This window comes from Salvia miltiorrhiza, chromosome 6 (assembly GCF_028751815.1).
Source record: "Salvia miltiorrhiza cultivar Shanhuang (shh) chromosome 6, IMPLAD_Smil_shh, whole genome shotgun sequence".
Lineage (NCBI taxonomy): Eukaryota > Viridiplantae > Streptophyta > Magnoliopsida > Lamiales > Lamiaceae > Salvia > Salvia miltiorrhiza.
In genome coordinates, this window is record NC_080392.1 from 111,473 (window position 1) to 122,145 (window position 10,673).

The 10,673-nt window shown below is 37.7% G+C and overlaps 1 long non-coding RNA gene across 1 annotated transcript; it reads left to right on the forward strand.

The window, feature by feature from the left end:
* Positions 1–6,783: 6,783 nt before the first annotated feature.
* Positions 6,784–9,085, forward strand: LOC130991038 (uncharacterized). The gene is made up of 3 exons (XR_009091006.1): positions 6,784–7,264; positions 7,355–7,414; positions 8,903–9,085. It is a non-coding gene; the product is annotated as an uncharacterized LOC130991038 (long non-coding RNA).
* The last annotated feature ends 1,588 nt before the right edge of the window (positions 9,086–10,673 follow it).

The window sequence follows — 10,673 nt, forward strand, 5'->3', positions numbered from 1 at the left end:
CTCCACCGGCTATTGGACATGATTTTGTTGGTGATAATTTGGATGAAAATTTGAATGCTCGTGATTTTGATGTTAATGATGTTGATAAGGTTTCTGATGACGAAGATATTCTTGATGATGAAGATGATAACTTACAGGATGATGTTCCCTCAAGAGTCAGAAGTCGACATATAGTTCCCTCTAAACCCTAAACCCTAAAACCTAAACCCTAAACCATAAACCCTAAACCCTAAAACCTAAACCTTAAATCCTAATTCCACTCTGTTGGGAACCTTGTTGAATATCCTAACCCTTATTTTGATGATACCAAAAATCATAGGACTTAACTGTAATAGACTAGAATTGTTTTTGAACTCAAGTGTTAGAGTTCGTTTCTAGTTTAGTGTGCGGTGTCGAAGACTGAAGACTGAAGACTGAAGAACGAAGGACTGAAGACTGCAGATCCCAACTGAAGTATCAGTTGAAGAATCAGTTGAAGACTCATTACTTAATGCGCGCAAAGGACTGATACTAAAGTCAAGTATCAGTTGAATATTCGTCCTCAGACTGATCTTCCAACGTTCAGAGGAAGCCACGTACTCACAAAAGTACAGCTGCATTAAATGCAGAGATCTCAGGATCTTATCTCTGCAGAGGTCATTCCTATCTGGTGGTTACTTTTCAGAGACATCACATCTCCTGTCCATCAAAGAGAGCCGTTTCCACCCAGACAAGGAACCTCGAAGATTGAAGCCTTAGCCCAAATTCGAATTGCTCTCCAACGGAAGAAATCTTGAGGATGATTTACGCCAACGGATCTATTCAAGAGTTCTCCTACAAATAGCGCTCGAGGATCACTTCAATCTTCACCGATTCAAAAACATAAGCTGAAGCTCTGCCGAAATTGCTACTCAGCCTTAAGCTTAAACTCCTCATAGCTTGAATCGAAGAAGAGAATTCCAAAGCCAAATCAGTCACTGCTGATTACATACATTTTCTTAGACCCTAGGCATATATCTGTTTACCCAGAAGCCAAAGGTCAAACTTGCTTCAAAGAACTTGTTATTTGTAAGTATAGTTGGCACTCGTTCAAACCTCCCCCCCATAAGAGTGTTTTGAGTGATTCGGAGGTCAGAAGGGTTTTTCTGACTCTGGGAAGTCTTAGCACGGGTTGTGTTAAGCAAGGAAAATCCTACGCGAGTGAAGCGCGGATACTGGAGAAGGGTTATCTTCAGTGTACGGTTGTGTGCACCCGGCAAGCACACGGTTCGGTTTGCAGTGCACCTGTTAAGCACTTGCGGAGTGGATTGTTGGTCTGATCAACCAACCGTGGATGTAGGAAAGGGTTTTTCCGAACCACGTAAAAGTCTCTGTGTTGTTTACAGCTTTCAGTTTTACATTCTTACTTGTGTTATTTCAATTGATAAAACTGAATACTGACTAACTGCAAAGAGAAACCTTAACCAACAACTTGCTCCACCGAGGCTATTTCGAAACTAAGTTTAATTTCTGTTGCGTATGATATCAGTCTGACTGATCTATCTTTCGATAGTCAGGAAGAGTGCTATCATCTCTGTTTTAGCAAACCCGACTGAAGCCCTTACTTGCATCAGTTAAGTTCCAGCAACTTAACTGATAACTCTTTACTGAAGAGCCTTCAGTATCAGTCGTCAACCCTGTTTGGTCAAAACTGATTTCAGTAAAATAGGAGTCTTTGTTTGCGTGTAAAGTTTCGTTTTGATCTCTGACTGAGATACCTCTGATTGAGGTCGGCAGATTAATTCAAAAATAACCTATAGGTGTATTCCCCCCCCCTCCATACACCTATTCGAGACCCTCAGGACCTAACAATTGGTATCAGAGCAGGTTGTTCGCAAGAACTACCTGTATCTGACTAGTTCTAATTGAACTAGATCCTTTTTCTTAAAGGTCTCGAAAAAAGTTCTCTTTTTCTTTTTGTGCTTGCTATCTGTTCTATCTGCTGTTATCTGTTCTCTCTTTTTCGATGGAGACTAACCACAGCAGATTATCTTCTCTACCTATGTTTAGTATTGAAAAATACGACATATGGAAGTTTCGGCTTGAAAGCTTCCTCACCGCCCAACATTGCCGAATGTGGGAAGTCATCACCAGCGGACCAATCACCATCACCGAAACTGTCAAAAGGGTTCCTGTTGATCCACAACAAGATCCTTACGATGAGGTCCAGCCCAAGCAAAAAGCAGACTTCACCACCGAAGAAATGAAACAAGATGAGCTAGACAACCTCGCCAAAAGCATCATCTCCGGCACCGTTCCAGACAAACATGTCATGAAGATCATCAAGTGCGGAACTGCAAAGGAGATGTGGGACATCATGGAAAGAATGTGCGTAGGTTCCGAGAAAATCAAGGAGAATAAGCTATCTATAGCTTGTCAGAAGTTCGACTCCTTCCACATGCTCAAGAATGAATCTATGGAAGAAATGGAACTCAGATTCAACCAAATCCTGAATGAAGTTCAATCCATTTCCAAAGACAAATACACTCAACGAGAAATCAACCTGAAGATTCTTCGAGCACTGCCACGTGGAGAATGACAAATCTACTCAGTCGCTCATCAGCATAAGCCAGGATTCAGTCAGCTCCCGACAAACAAGCTTTTCTTTGATCTCATGGCAAATGAGTTCGACCTTCTGAGAAATCTTGGAAACAAGAAGGCTGGAGGATCATACGAAGATGGTCCATCAACCTCAAGAGGAGTTGCACTGATGGCCTCAACAAGAGAATGCAAGAAGCAGATCAAGGAACCAATGAAACTCAACCCAGAGGACTTCTTCAGTCAATATGCATTGTTGACTGAAAGATTCAACAAGATGGAGTCCAAGTTTCGGAAGTACAGAAGGTTCCACAAGCAGCACTACAAAGGAAAGGAAAGAGAAAGCAACCCCAGACATTCCACAGATCGAAGCGGAGAAAGGAAGTCAGCCGCTTACGACATCAAAGACATGGAATGCTTTGGATGTAGAAAGAAAGGGCACTTTCGACATGAATGCCCTGATCTGACTCAAGCTGAGCGCAGAGAACTGAGAGCTAAGAAAGAACGCAGCTTTTCGAAGAAGAAAGCGATGGTTGCTGACGATGCTGATTCTTCCAAAGACACATCAGAATCATCCGATTTCGACAGTTCCAACTCAGACGATGAGAGCCGAGCCCTGATGGCCAATGAATCAGAAAGCGTAGCTGACAACAACTACGACAATGGAATGAATGGCTCAGAGGTAATCTCTCACTCGAAAACTCCTTATACTGATAACTTCTTGATGCTTTCAGGAGACCACTCAGAATCTGGAGATAGCTCATCCTATGAAACTGACGAGGCTGATCAGCTCATGACTAATCACTGTCAGTTGAGGAAAATGTTCGAAGATCTCCTCAAGCAGAATCAGAAATTGGACAAGGAGATCAATGATGAACGAGCTAAGAATCAGACAATCATCTACTTTCCGGATGAAACTTGTCTTGATCAGCTAATCATGGAGAACAGCCGACTGGAGGAAAAGCTCAGAAACTCCAACTCAGAATGTGAGAGAGCATCTCATGAGATCAAGAGGCTCAATCACAAGCTGGAAGAAACAGTCAAGAACTGCATGATGCAGTCACCCATGATGAGCAACTTTCCATCGAAAGGTCTTGTTAAAAGCATTGGAGGAAAGGTTGCAGCTGACAAAGGAAAGAAGATCATGATCATTTCAAAGGATGATCCTTCTGAAATCACAACATCAGAAGAATCAAGAGATCATGATAGGGATGAAGTTCGCAAGCGCAGACTGATGGCTAGATCAAATGTTCCACCTCCACGGAGCTATAGACGAGCAAAGGAGGCCCCCAACCAGATCAACCTACTGAGAAGACTGGAAAGCAGATTTCAGTCAAAGATCGGGGAAGGAACATCAGGAGTCAAAAAGAATCTTCCTCACCAATCCAGGGGGAAGAAAGGACACTTAGAAACTGACATCAGTTCAGTTTCAGAAGGAACAACATCCATGGAGGCCAAGCAATGCTGAGTCCAGCCGAACCAAGCGACATCCACGACAACAAGCATCTGGACATCAGTCGAGTCTCCACAAGTCTACAAAGACTCGAGTATCTCAAGGAAGATACTTCGCCGAGCAAAGAAGACCTCAACCACTCATCAGACAGAATTGCTACAAGAGTGAGGCCTTCAAAGGAATTTCTCAACAGAAGAATGCTCATGTGCCAACTGAAGCGCCAATCGGACAATCAACAAAGCGCAAGAGATCAGCCAGACCAATTCTGAAGCAGATATGGGTTCCAAAGGGAACTCGAACTAACATCGAAGGACCCAAAGCTTGATTGGGTGCCTGAAGCTACTCTTCCTTGCAGGTCAATGTCAGGAAACACAAAAAGAAGGAAGAGGCCAAAGCTTCAATCAGGACGTGGTATCTGGACAGTGGCTGCTCGAAGCACATGACGGGCTATAAAGAATATCTGTCTTAGTACGTTGAGAAAGCTGGATCCAAAGTTGCATTCGGAGACAACTCTATTGGAGAAACAAAAGGCTATGGTGGTGGAGGGTGAGGGAAGGCGAGGGGGCGGCGGTGGTGGTGATGGCAGAGGGTGGGGGAAGGGGAGGTGGCGGCGGTGGAGGTGGCAGGGAGCGGCGCCGGTGATCGGTTTGGGGTGGGGGGAAGGGGGAAAACGGAAAAGACGATTGGGGGGGTTTCCTTTTCTTTTTCTTTTTCTTTTTAATTTTCTTTCCACGTGTATTTTTTATTATAATTTCTTTAGATATTTTTTCCATATGTCACAAAAGTGCCACCATGTTAATTTCCGGCTGCCACCTCATCAATTCTGGCTGCCACAATGGCATTTCCGGCGCCGGTGTCAGTAAAAACCGGTCACCGGATAAATTCCAGACAAAAACTAAAGGTTAGGTATTTAAAAGAAGAAAAATAAAAAAAAATGTGCAAAAACCAATTCCGTGTAAACGTTAGGAATTTACAGGCAATTACCCCTTAATTTAATATGTACAGTATATTGATAGATATAGTGTGTTGATAACGCAGGAATAAATTTTTGAACCATTTGTATTAATCCATATCCCTCGATTTATATTTTCAGTAAGAAAAATGGGACGGGGAAATTGAACAGTCAGAGGTGGGACTTAATTATTTAAGGGATATTTAGTTTGAAGGATTAGTTTTGATAAATAAAATTAATATAAAATAATTACATTTATTATTCTTTTGATTACATTTTAGTTGACATTTAAATGGATCGAACATGAGAATAGACAATGGTTCTGAAATTTACTTTGTTTTTGTCTAGAAGTGGCATAGATTTTGCTCATTTCTTAGGCAAAATAATTTAATTTTCGATAAATTGATGTGCTTCCATTACTCAGTTATAAAAATAAAATAAGATGGTTGTGTTATATTTGAGAAAAGCCAATTGTTAACCTACCGGTTTAGCCTATCTATAAATAATTCTACTTGTAATCTGCCAATTGGTTATATACAAAATTTCTTGCCCAAATTTATGAAACATGTACTCAATTATCACCTAACTCATTCATGAAAAATTAGTTCCACATACATATAGTCATTATCTAATTTTGACTTGGAAATGGAACCCCACACCAATGACAAAGACTACTAACCGATAAAACTGAATCCTGCCCCATTTCGAGATTCCTTCATAGATAAGTATTGCCCATGCTATATTTTTATCTCTCTCGATTATTCTATTTTATTTTTGGATTCAAACTTATTTAATCTATAATCTATAATAATATATTAAGAAGGAAACTTTCGATTTCAATTTCAGAATTGAATGTAATTTTATCGTTATAATAAAATTGAAAATTTACTAATAAAATATGTTTATTTTTTTCTTTTATTTTTTAGTTTTTTAAATTATAAAATTCGACTAAGTATAAAATATTTAATGTTCATATTTTTTTGAGACGGATTGAGTAATAATTATTTGATTTGACATTTACAAAGAATATATTATTTTTCTTTTTTGAATATGACATAACTTTCTCTTTTTAATTGCAACCATTTATTCTTACATGACATCACACTCAATTCAACTACAAGTTCATAATCACTCATTTTTACATGGTAAAACCCATTATATACTAAAAATATATCTACCGACTACCAACCATTATTACTAAAATCATATCTACCGACTACCGAATCCAAAATAATACACTATTGGTGGACGAAGGTAGTATATTTTACTTCATTATATTTATATATTATTTTTAGAAGTAATTTTTGTACTAGTCTATATAGATAGTGGAAATCAATAGTTGTTTACAAATAAAGTTTCAATAAAATTTAGCCATTTTTTAGTTTTTTGGACGAAAATGAACCTAAACAAACCCATTGCAAATTAAAAATCTCTAGTTTGCAACTCATTTCTTATTTATTTCTGCTTTCCCCATCTTCCTTTCGATTTTTTTTTTCTCAACGGACGCCACCACTCTCTTTTGAAAAATTGGCAACATCGCTGAAAAAAACAAATAGAGAAGATGGTCCGAAAAATAAATAAAGAGAATAAAATTTTTAGCAAAATAAACACCTTCAGGGGCAGATCCAGAATTTGCCGATAAGGTGAGCTGTCCTTGAAGGTATTAATGGGGGTTTGGGGGCGGTAGCCCCCAAGCCAAAATTTTCGGGCAGTCTGTACAGTTCATTTTTATGTTCAAATAGAATTTTAATAGACTTAGGATTAGAATTCAATCACCTACTATAATAAATAATTATTCTCTTTCTATTGATTCAATAATATATACACTACAAAAAAACGCTCATTTTAGCTACGGAATTAGCTACGGATTTATTTCCGTAGCTATTCTGTGACGGAATCGCTACGGATTCGTGACGGATATATTTTGTTAAATTTTCCAACGGATTTGACAACGGATTTCCGTAGCAATTCTTTCGCTACGGATATAATCCGTCACTAAAGTTTTAAAAAATAGTAATTTTATTAAAAATTCTTAGCTACGGATTAACCGTAGCTAAAGCCATAGCTAAACTGAAATTTTATCCTTAGCTACGGATTCTATCCGTAGCAAAATCAGCGTGACTTATTAGCTACGGAATTTCCGTAGCTAAATCCACATATTTTCAAATCTAACGTCAAGCTTTTTCGCCCAATTAAAACCTAGTTTTTTCTCACTATTCCAGCCGCGACTGGTCTTCCATTTCTCCCACCGGCGTCGCCACCGTCCTTGCTCGGACGCTCACCGTCGCAGCCGCCGTCGATTGGTAAGTTCTCTTCGATTTGAGGGGGTTCTCTTCTGGTTATGGGATGTTAATAACTAAGCTTTGTTATTTGATATTATACTCCGAATTTAGGGATTGCACTGCCCTCGCCCAGCCCTACCCCGTCTCGCGACTCCATAGCTGCAACAATTGGTAAGCTTCGTTATCAATGCAGCAAACTTTTGATACCTTAATCTGTTTGATTGATTTCTCCTAAAATGAGCTTTTCTTATTTGAAAGTTTTTAAAGAGTAAACACACTATTATCTCCAATTTTTTGATACCTAAATTGTCGGTCATTTTTTTTTTTAACTTTCGGGGTTGAATTTATTATCTCCAATTTTAATGCTTCAGTATTTCAGTTTTGATCGGTTTCAGCAAGTATTGGGTTCTAAAAGGATTAAATCAAACCAATCATCATTTCTATGTAGTTTTTGGTACTTATTTAGTCGGCTATTTGATTTAAATCTGAAAGTATATAAAGTTGTGGAATCATCTCCTCATTTGGTTGAATGCATTCTAGAAAAGTCTGCTTCTAGCACTAATTAAACTCACTCGAGCTCTCACCATAGCAGACCATTCCACTGGTGTTGAATTCTCATGCAGCCATTGTTGTCACTGCATTTAATTCTGAAGTAGTTTCTTTTTCATTCATGTTTGAGCAAGAGATTATTCCAGTAATGCTTCTTGGAGAGTGTATGTTTTGTGCTAAGGAGAGTATCTTTGCTGGAGTTATAGACTTTCCCAAAAAACTACGTGTTCAGTTTACTTCATTGAAAGCTTTGTTTATAGCAGGGTGGTTTTGTCATTTCATATATTCCCCATCATCAATTCTGAATGCTTGTTTGATATATGTATACCACCTATTCCAAGTGTTAGGCTATTAGTATCTTTTATTTCGAGAATCCAGCAACCCATTTTTGTATAATTTCATCTTATTGTGTTTCACTATAAGAAATAGAGTAGTCTCTGAAAATGCAAAAGCAACTTATTGATTCTGTGTTTGAGATGATTCCATTTGTCTTATGAAGGTGGGGAGAACATTTTCTTACCCTAAATTCCTTGGCTCATTTATGAAGCTGCTCTACTACCCCTTCTGTTCAGAATCTAAGGAATTATTGATGATTAAGAAATAGTTTTCTGGGTTCTTTGGGATTATATAGTTCATTAGTTTGTGGTCTGACCAGAAATTCGGAATGGAAATTCTTTTAATGAAAGTTCATGCTGTGGTTCAAAAGGTTCCATAATTATAGGAGTATTAAACAAGGCTGATTGCATATCTTTTTGAAATAAAATGATTTGTGTTCGTGGATTGGATGGTATCTTTAACTGTATTCGAGGATGCATCTAAAGCTTGGCTTGCAATATAAAATCTTTTTTCTAAACAAAATAAACAGTTTTACATGCTTTTGATTTATATGCTTTTGTGAACTACAGATAACCAAGACTTGTACGTCTTACAAAAAAACAAATCTTTAAACTGTTGCAATTTATAAAATAGAAAGTTAATTATGGATTTTGCTGAAACCTGCGAACTTTTTGGAGTTTTCTAAAACAGATTAAACCCCAAAGGATTTTTATTTTTAGTGTACTCTGCATATCATTGATGCTATGAGATTCGTCATGTTTGTTGTATATGCAGATAGGCGATTACTTGGATGTGGCAATCACCCTGACTCAGTGATCCTTGCTGCTGTTGTGTTGCTGAACTTTATTGTGAGCATAACCGACCACATTTCTGTTTTGGTAGAATCATATTTAGCTCATGTTTGTAATATGACCCTTGAGAGGAGCTCCACGAATGATGTGAATTCTACTTGGAAATTGATGAATAGCTTTGTATGAATATATGTGTCCCCCACCTTGATTAGCCTATTTAACTAATCATCGATGCTTAGATGCTTAGACTGAGATTATGCATGCTTTCTGCTGATTCTGGAATCTGCAAATTGTACTGCTGATTCATTTATTGAGAACAAGAAGAACTGCAAGTACTGTGATAGTAGTCCAAAGTATTACTCTGTTATGTTTTTTTGTCACTCGTCTGAGATGCGGGTTGCCTTCATATCTGCAACAGAAAATGGATACCTTTGGGATTATATTTGTAGAGCCACATTAGAATCTTGATCTGTTAGTACATTTTGTGGTTTTTCTTCACACAGCCATTTTTTTCTCATTTAGCTAAGTTTCTAACTATTAACTGAGTAGCCAAAAATCACAGTAGAGTTCTGCTCTAGAATTGCAATTTGGAGTAGTATGATAATGTTCAGTAAAACTAAGAATAATATATAGAGAGAGAATATAGTTTCCTGTTATGCAGCAGTAAAACATATTTTGCCAAAAATAAAAAGTACACAATTATTCTTGTCGGATAAGGAAAATGATGACGATCATGATAATTGGTGATTCTTTCATATCATTTTTATTAATTGGTGATACTTTCAATATTAATTGGTGATACTTTCATATCATTTTTATTAATTGTCTTATTGTTTTGCATTCAGATATGACCATGAGAGGACGTTGCATTAGGCGTGGCAGTACGGGTGCTGCGCGTGGTGGTGGTAGCAGTAGTACTAGTGTTGCACGTGGTGGTGGTAGCAGTAGTACTAGTTTTGAAATACTTGTTAGATATGTGATTTTTAAACTATTTTGGTTTGTGACTACTATTTCTAGGTGTTTGGTTTTGAAATACTTGTTAGATACGTGATTTCTAAACTATCTTGATTTATGACTATTTTGGTTTATGACTTTGATATTGACTATTTTGGGATAATGAGTATGTGTTGGATATTGAAATAATATTAATTGTTGTTAGTTCTGCTAGAAATCGAGTATATAACAGGTTGTATCTAGGTAAACAAAAATTAAAATAAAAATTACAAAATTTTAGCAACTTAGCTACGGATTAGCTACGGATTTTTCCGTAGCTAAATCCAAATAGCCGGTGAAGAAACTCCTGTCGCCTGATTCGGACTAGCCACGGATTTTTCCGTAGCTATTTAGCTACGGATTTTTCCGTAGCTAAGTCCGTTGGTGACTGTTAAACGACGATTACGGCGACACATTCCAGTGAGGGATATTTCCGTAGCTAAATCCGTAGCTAACGTTAGCGAGGGATCGTATTTCCGTAGCTAAAAATTTAGCGACGAGCGATATACCTACGGACGACATCCGTTCCCGATCCGTAGGTAAAACTGTTTAGCTACGGAATTAGTGTTTTTAGCTACGGAAATTTCCGTAGCTATTTTGCGCGAATTTTGTAGTGATACATTGAAAGCATATAAAAAACCACCGCTATATGTTTAAAAAAAACTAATCTAGCTTCTACAAGAATAAACTTATTTTTATTAGTATATTGAAAGGTATTTTTATCTTTTTCTGAAAGTTAGACTGAGCTAAGACTAAACTAT